The sequence below is a fragment of the Triticum aestivum genome, chromosome 7B (genome assembly GCF_018294505.1).
Source record: "Triticum aestivum cultivar Chinese Spring chromosome 7B, IWGSC CS RefSeq v2.1, whole genome shotgun sequence".
In the NCBI taxonomy this organism is placed as follows: domain Eukaryota; kingdom Viridiplantae; phylum Streptophyta; class Magnoliopsida; order Poales; family Poaceae; genus Triticum; species Triticum aestivum.
In genome coordinates this window covers 233,927,466-233,937,074 of record NC_057813.1, presented here as the reverse complement: position 1 = coordinate 233,937,074, position 9,609 = coordinate 233,927,466, and positions in this window count along the sequence as shown.

Sequence of the window (9,609 nt, the reverse complement as noted above, 5' to 3'; positions counted from 1 at the left end):
ATCTAGTCTCTGATGCCAGGCACTGTGCCAGGGCGTTCTTGTCCTTCTTGCTCTCATCCTTCATATTCATGTAGTAGGGGTCGATAATGGCCGAGGCGAGGTCAACCGGGGAGTTCTATTTGTTGTTTGTGCTGCCCCAGACCTTGTAGTGGTCACGCATGTTGACAAGATTCTGGCAGGTCAAGCTCGAAACCTTGAGTGCTTTTAGATCGTTAGTGGTGTCCACCGTAGCGAAACTGTAGTCGGAGTTGTTGATAAACCTGGAGAAACACTGGCAAGGCCTTGTGGCCAGGTGGTAGTGGTAGACGAGGATGTCATGCTGCACGCACAACTGGGCGACGACAACCTTCTGATCTTGCCCGACACGACCGCTGGTGAACTCGAGCTCGAAGCCGACCACTTGGTACTTGTCCTCAGCAAGCAACCGCTCCATAGTTTGGATGGAGCTCTCCACCGAGACTGGCTCGTTCGTGTACACCATCGAGAGGTCCTTCCCCCTCACGTGGGTGTCCACTATGTGATGCGTGGTGAACTGCCCCCCGTTGTCGTCGTCGGCCACTTGGAGCGCCATTGGAGCCATGAGGAGCGCCATTGGAACCGCTGGATGTACTCTCTGTATGGGTCATCGTGGGTGTGCTTATTGTGTCATGTGGCGCGAGAGATGAAGGTAAATGGCCACGGGACTAAATGGGGGCCGGGCGGCCTGGATTCTCAGCGCGTCCGCATGGCAGTTTTTGCAGCGGGTAACTGCATCGTGGCGCCACGCCCGGCGCAACCGCGTGCATAATGCCAGCATGAACGTATGTGATCGTGCGTCGGCCCCAAACACTGGCAGCACGCGTGGAGGGACGAGGGCAGAGCGCATAGAGGGATGCGAGAGTAGAGCGCGCGTGGCTGGACTTGAGAAGAGCGCACCGCGACCGCCTCAACCGCGAGCAACCACACACATAGAGTAGTTGAACACGCAGGAAATGGTCATCTACAAGCCGGCCGGCAGTTGCGACTGTGACGCCCCCGATTCAGTCGTACACTAATCATGCACGCAAACGTGTACGATCAAGATCATGGACTCACAGGAAGATATCACGACACAACTCTAAAAGTAAATAAGTAATACAAGCATCATAATACAAGCCAGGGGCCTCGAGGGCTCGAATACAAGTGCTCGATCATAGACGAGTCAGCGGAAGCAACAATATCTGAGTACAGACATAAAGTTAAACAAGGTGCCATAAGATGTTTACGTCCACGCCAAACATATTGAAGGAGTTGTTTACGTCCAATGCATCGATGGACTTGCCCCACATTCAGAACCTGCATGCAAGAGGCGTCAGTGCTAATTAAGCCGGAATTAAAACACTGCATGCGATGGGAGTTTCCTATTCCCACAAGTAGCCCGTGCGTAGGATCGCCGTGTTGTGGAGGCCTCCAGCAAGCAGGCGACCGGTTGGAGGAGCTCCATGCTGCCGGGCAGGTTCGTGTCTCTCTGCCGAGCGGAAAGGGAGGAGTCTCCGTCGCCGGTCGAGCCTATGCTTGCACGGTGCGGACGCCGCTATCAAGCTGGTGATCGGCTGGGGAAGCCCCGCGACATGGACGCCGCTGGCGGGTAGTTGACCGGGCGGAGGAGCTCCGCGCTGCTGTCCAGGTTCGTGCCTCTGCGGAGAGGAAAGGGAGGAGTCTCGTGTTGCCGGTCGAGCCTATGCTCGTACACCGCGGATGCCGCCGTCAAGCTGGTGATCGGCTGGGGAAGTCCCGCGACATGGAGGCCGCCGGCGGGTAGTCGACCAGGTAGAGGATCCTTGCCCTGCCGGCGAGGCGGGTGCCTACACGGCGTGGTAGCCGTCGTCGGGCAAGCGAACGGGCGGAGGAGCCTTGCGGCGCTGAATAAGGATGAATTGTCTCTCCTCCTTTTTTCGTTTAATGATTGATCATGCTTTGTTGATGTCTGATCCTACAGGAGAAAAAGATCAACCCATTGTTAGATAATTAATTCAAAGAAATACTATATCAAATAGATACTTCCCTGATCCTTGTGTTTGTACTAATGGCGCGATGGCCAGAATTCCAGCAAGCCAATCATTGAACTGTTTCCGAAAATAAATGGAAAAACCATTTGCACCATGGATCGATAGACGCCATGCCCCAAGGTGGGCGCCAACTGTCGTGGGAACAATTCCGACAATAATAAGTGAAAGGGTAAAGGAGCATGATCTATCGAGATGCATATGGGTGACACGGTGGTTTTAGCGAGTTCAGCCTCTCGCGGTGGAGATAATAGCCCTACGTCTCGTGCTCCGGAGAGGCTTTGTTTTTATCTTAGTATGTATCCGGAGATTACAATGAGAGGAGAACGGATCCTCGTAGTCATGAGACTAATTGTGAGAAAGAGAGAGAAGTAGAAGAAAAGAGCCCCCAAAGTCTAGTAGTGGGGGTGGCTTATATAGAGTGTGCCACCCCCTCACCTCCTATGTTACAAAGTGGGGCATGAATGCCATAATGCCAGCTTACTACCAAGCCTTCACTATGATAATGATGCTTTGACTGCTTTGCTGGCTTCTGGTCTTCGTATGCCCGAGTGAGTCGTACGGTCGAGTGGTGAACTGTTATCCGAGTGGATGGTATGCTGCTTGGTCGAGTGGATAGTATGCTGCTTGTCCGAGTGGATAGTATGCTTCTTATCCGAGTGATAGTATGTCTGTATGAAATTTATCTGGACCCACATGTTGTGTGGACCCCATGCTTTATGATATTTTGACCCTTTGTGGGCCTACCTATTATGTGTATCCCCAACAAACCCGACTTCACCCCTCAGCCAAAACAAGAAGAGCATGAACTAGAAGAGGTTAGTGCTGCAGATGACCTGTCAATGCTTGACAGATTACGTAGAGGTGGCCTTCCACATGATGATGCATTTATTAATGATGATGAGCACGTCATTACTGATAGTGATGATGATGATGCATTTATTGATCCCGAAGCATTTATTGAACCAGATTATTACTAGGTATTAAAAAAATTATGTTGTACTTGATTTATATAGTTACTTGTATGATTGTATGGTTTATATAGTTACTTGTATAATTTTCTTACTTTGTATGATTGTTTGTTATACATAGTGCCATGGTCTTGATATCCATCCCGGTCGGTCCTCGTCCGCTTTATGATTCAGATGTGGTAAATCCTCTTTTATAACTATTTGTTGCATTTCAGATTTATGACAATTATGGCCATCAAGTTGACATAGAGATATTTTAATCTAGGAGGTATGTGAACCGGAATTTGCAACCGACCCTCTTGTTGAGAAGTTAAATTTAGTTGAAAAAGAAAATGAGTATTTGAAAGAAAAAATTAAAACAATTGAAGAAGAGAAGATGAAATTGGAGTTGTATGTTGCTGATGTGGTTGATGATCACAAGATGAAGATGAATGCAATGCACTTGAAGATGGATGCAATGCGCTTGAAGATTAAGAAGATTAGAAAATATGCCATTGATAATGAGGCTTGGTATCATTATGCTGTTGAATCAATTGTTACCTTAGTTGCGATCTTCATCGTATTTGTTGTGATGAGGGTAAGTTTTCTCTAGTGTTTTTCTTAACAAATGCATACTTAGCTTACTTTCCTCCTAAATGGCGTAACTACCTAAGTTAGACAAAAGGTGAGCTATACTTAGCTTTCTTTCCTAAAAAATGTCATGATAATCTTTGTTACCTCCAAAATGATATAGACTTGCCTTACTTTCCTCGAAAATGACATAATAACCTTAGTAAGCTCCAAAATGACATATTTACCTAGCTTAGCTCTAAAATGACCTACACTTAGCATTTTCCCCCTAGCTTAGCAATAAAATGGCATTTTTACCTACCTTAGTTAGAAGAAGAAGAAGATAAAAAAGAGGAGAGGAGAAAAAGAAAGAGAAGAAAAAATCTTCTTTATTTTCTTCCTTTTCTTCCTCTTCTTCTTCTTCTTCTTCTTCTTCTTCTTCTTCTTCTTCTTCTTCTTCTTCTTCTTCTTCTTCTTCTTCTTCTTCCTTTTCTTCCTTTTCTTCCTCTTCTTCTTCTTCTTCTTTTTTTCTAGCTAGTCTTGTTTTTGTTCTTCTAACTTGCTTCTTTCCCAATTTGCAAATTTGCTTTAGATGAGGAAGCTTGCATTTATGGAGTCTACTCTTTGAGGGAGTCCTGGATAAGGGGGTATCCGGACAGCCGGACTATATACTTTGGCCGGACTGTTGGACTGTGAAGATACAAGACTCAAGACTTTGTCCCGTGTCCGGATGGGACTCTCCTTTGCGTGGAAGACAAGCTTGGCGATCCGAATGTTAGATCTCCTTCTTTGTAACCAACTCTGTATAACCCTAGCCCCCTCTGGTGTCTATATAAACCAGAGGGTTTAGTCCATAGGACAAGAACAATCATAATCATCATAGGCTAGCTTCTAGGGTTTAGCCTCTACGGTCTCGTGGTAGATCAACTCTTGTAATACTCATATCATCAAGATCAATCAAGCAGGAAGTAGGGTTTTACCTCCATCGAGAGGGCACGAACCTGGGTAAAACATCATGTCCCCTGCCTCCTGTTACCATTAGCCTTAGACGCACAGATCGGGACCCCCTACCCGAGATCCGCTGGTTTTGACACCGACATTGGTGCTTTCATTTAGAGTTCCTCTGTGTCGTCGCTGCAAGTCTCGATGGCTCGTCTCATTGTCAAGGACAACATCACCTTTGGGGGAGCACTGGCGGTAGGCCAAACTCTCTGACTAGGTGGCCTCGTCATGACCGCCCGATCGGCTGCCGTGCCGACGATTACCTCTCGGGTCATCAAAAACAGCCTCCATGTCAATTCGGAACTCGCCGAATAGATGGATCCAATGGAGCTCTCCTCCCTTAATGAGCTCTTGAATCGCATCGCCGCTCTAGGAGTCGCTACAGACTACGATCGGATTGGGTTTAAACCCGACCAAAGCGATATCAAATCTCCACCGGTCACCCATGAGATAGCGGTAGTGGAAGAGCCACACATGGATTATCCCTCTAACTTGAGGACGAACTATGTCCGGATTACCGAGCTCTTTGAGCGGGATACCCGCTCACGGGAGGACATGACCCAGACCCCAGACTTAGAATCGGGTAACAGGCCAGAAAAATTGGGCAACATCCCGGAGTCCGAGCTGCAGAGCCTGGAAGCTCCTCTTCCCCTGGATGCCAAATCAGGTCAGAATTCGGACTTAACTACGCCCGCCCACCCCAACTTATGCCGTCTTTCCCATATCAGACAAGAGCCCCAAGAGACGGTACATCGCTACTTGGCTAGATTCCTCCTTGTGCTAAACAGGGTCAAGGACTGTCGTGAGGAGGACGCAATCTCACTTTTCTCCAAAAATTGCACGAACAAAGGGATCCTTAATGCTATAAGTCGGCGTGACATAGTACACTTTGCTGACTTAGCAGCCATAGTACAGAAGTACTGTGCGATGGAAAGCGCCTGGAAAACCCAAATAGAATTTTGGGATAATCCAGCTCTCACTAAACCCTTTGTCCGAGCTAAAAGGGCAAACTCTCGCAAGTTATCCGATCCAATTCTCAAAAAACCAAAGCCCACTCCAGGGCGTGGAACTGTATTGGAAGAATGGCTCAATGGGCCATGCAAAATTCACAGCACACCGGATACCACGCCGACGCATAGCCTTAGAGCATGTTGGATACTCCGGCAGGTAGCAAAAAGCGGCGAGGATCTTCTTGTAAACCATAAGGCAGAGCAACATACCGCTGAAGAAAACAATGCGGTACTGACAGTCTTCTAGACTTTCGCCTCAAATAATAGGCACAAGCGAGCTCATCGAAATTTTGCTGAAATCTGCCACGTGGCAAAAATAAATCCATGGAGCGACACTGCTATAACCTTCAGTGCCAGTGACGAACCTCAATTCCAGACAGTCCGGGCACTAGCCGCTTTGGTCCTTAGCCCAATCGTGGACGGCTTTCGGCTCACTAAAGTACTCATGGACGGCGGAAGCGGATTAAACCTGATCTATGAAGAAATGCTCAACAAGATGGAAATTGGTAAAAGCCGCATTGAGCAAAGTGGGACGACCTTCAGGGGAATCATCCCTAGTCGGGAGGCACGGTGTGCGGGAAAAATCACACTCGATGTGGTATTCGGTCCGAAGAAATCACGTTCCAAGTGGCCCCGTTCAGCAGCAGATACCACGCCCTTTTAGGGCGGGACACATTCACGAGCTTTCAAGATAGACCCCATTACGGGTACTTGAAGCTTAAAACACCTGGACCCAATGGAATCATTACTCTAGCTAGTGATCCAGACGTCGCACTCCGCGCCGAAAATAAAACTGCCGCACTAGCCCTGGAAGCATTATCCGAAGCCCTAGTGGCCAAAGAACTAACAACGCTGCACACCACAGTGGACATAGACGACGTGATACTCGACAAACGACCCAAGTCCACCTCATTCAAGCCAGCGGACGAGATAGTCAAATTCCAAGTCCATCCAACGGACCTCACAAAGACAGCTTCCATTGGGACACAATTGAGCCCCACAATGGACGCCGCACTGCGAGACTTTCTACGCGAGAATTGGGAAATTTTCGCGTGGCATCCCTCAGACATGTCGGGCATCCCACACAGGCTAGCTAAACACAGCCTCAATATACTGAAAAGACATAAGCAAGTCAAATAGACTCTTAGGCGCCTCTCAGAGCCTAAACGGCAAGCCATGGGAGAAGAGCTAGCCAAGCTACTTGAGGTCGGATTCATCAGAGATATAAAGCATCCGGATTGGCTGGCAAATCTGGTAATGGTACCAAAGAAGGACAAATCCTGGCGCCTATGTGTCAATTTCAAAGACCTCAACAAGGCTTGCCCCAAGGATCCCTTCCCCCTCCCTCGCATCAACCAAATCATCGACGCCACCGCAGGACACGACTCACTATGTTTCCTCGACGCATACTCCGGATACCATCAAATAAAGATGGCAGAGTCCGACCAAGCTGCAACGGCCTTCATAACGCCATATGGTCCCTTCTGTTTCAACACTATGCCTTTTGGGCTCAAAAATGCCGGCGCAACCTTTCAACGTATGATTCAGACATGCCTAGAGAAGCAAATCGGCAAAACAGTGGAGGCATACGTGGACGATGTGGTCATAAAAACAAGACACGTCGAAACCTTAATAGGTGACTTGAGACTTATGTTCGACAACCTCCGAACATACGACATCAAGCTCAACCCGGAAAAATGTGTTTTCGGCGTACCCTCCGGGAAGTTGCTCGGCTTCATCGTTTCCAATAGAGGAATCGAAGCAAATCCGGCAAAAATTCGAGCTCTGTCGCAGTTGGCTATCCCAACAAACCTCAAGCATATCCAGAAACTAGCTGGATGTGTGGCTGCTTTAAGCCGCTTTATCTCCCGATTAGGAGAAAAGGCACTACCTCTTTACCGCCTTCTTTGACGCACCGAACACTTCGTGTGGACGGATGCAGCCACGGCCGGACTGGATGAAATAAAGACCCTATTGGCCAACAATCCAGTCCTGACCGTGCCAAATACTGGCGACCTATGCTATTATACATAGCTGCAACACATCAGGTTGTAAGCGCAGTGCTCGTCATCGAACGAGAAGCAGACGGATACAAGTTCCCGCTCCAAAAGACGGTATATTACGTGTCCACTGTCCTCACTCCATGCAAATCCCGATACCCACACTATCAAAATATAGCATACGCGGTCTTCATGGCATCCCGGAAGCTACAACACTACTTTCAAGAGTGTTCGATTACGGTGGCCTCCGAAGTACCACTCAACGACATAATAAACAACCACGACGCCATGGGACGGATTGCTAAATGGGATATCGAACTCCTTCCGTTCGACATAACATACAGACCACGACGAGCCATTAAGTCGCAAGTACTGGCTGACTTCGTCGCCGAATGGATAGAAGCCGAACTCCCCAAAGAGTATGACACGTACTCCAATTGGATCATGCACTTCGACGGCTCTAAAATGCTGGCCGGATTTGGAGCAGGTGTAGTCCTGACATCCCCCACCGGAGACATAGTCCAATACGTACTCCAAATATTATACACAGACTCCAACAACGTAGACGAATACGAGGCTCTGTTGCATGGTCTTCGGATGGCAGTCTCTATGGGCATTCAACACCTAGAAGTGCGCGGGGACTCAAACCTCGCAATATCACAAATAAACGGAGATTTTGATGCCAAGGATCCGAAAATGGCGGCCTACCATAATGACGTCCTCAAAATGTCAGCTCGGTTCGAGGGGCTCGAATTCCACCATGTGGCCCGAGAAAACAATCAAGCGGCGGATATCCTCGCCCGCATCGGCGCTAAACGCGACCCTGTCCCACCTAATATATTCTTGGAAAGGCTGTTCAAGCCATCTGTGGTATGGGAAGGGGAGTCCGGCGACACTAGTCCGGCTCCGAATACAACCCCAGATTCCGGCCCATCTGACGTAATCGGGGGCTCCACCACCGAAATAACACCTTCGGCCCACGAAATCATGGATGTAATCGCCCCGTGGATCAAGCCTTTCTTGGCCTACCTAAATAGGCAGGAGCTCCCCGAGGACCAAAATGAAGCAGGTTGTATTGTGCGATGTTCCAAGGCCTACAAAGTCCATGAGGGAGAACTCTATAAGAAAAGTGCCACCGGAGTGCTCCAGAGATGCATCTCCGAAGAGGAAGGGCGGCAGCTCTTGGCCGACATCCATGCCGGACTCAGCGGGCACCACGCTGCGGCTCGGGCACTTGTCAGCAAAGCCTTCCATACAGGTTTTTATTGGCCGACAGCCCGGGCAGATGCACAGGACCTTGTCCAACATTGCGTCGGTTGCCAGCTCTTCGCCAATAAGAGCCATATGCCCCCTACCGCTCTCCAAACAATCCCCATAACTTGGCCCTTCATGGTCTGGGGGCTGGATATGGTCGGACCTCTTAAAGGGGGAAGCCATAAGAAAAAATACTTATTGGTCATGGTGGACAAGTTCACCAAATGGATAGAAGCCAAACCAGTTAAAACGGCTGAATCCGGACCAGTGATAGACTTCATATCAGGGGTTGTACACCGTTACGGCGTCGCCCACAGCATCATCACTGACAATGGCTCAAACTTCACAGCCGATGAAGTGAAAACTTGGTGCGGCAACATGGGCCTTAAGCTTGATTACGCCTCTATCTATTGTCCACAAACAAACGGACAGGTCGAACGTGCAAATGGTCTCATCATGAGCGGCATCAAACCCGGACTAGTGCGATCCTTGACAGAATCGGACACGCACTGGGTCGAGGAGCTCGACTCCGTACTCTGGGGGCTGCGGACCACGCTGAATCGTACCACCGGATATACACCACTTTTTATGGTGTACGGCGCAGAAGCGGTACTACCCTGCGACATAATCCATTACTCACCTCGCGTGCGCATGTACGAAAATAAGGAAGCCGAGTTAGATCGGCAGGACAACTTAGATGCCCTGGAGGAGGAGCGCGACGTCGCAAAAGCCCGTTCCGCATTCTATCAGCAGCAGGCTCGAAGGTATCAAAGCAGAGAAGTACGGGCCAAAACTTATA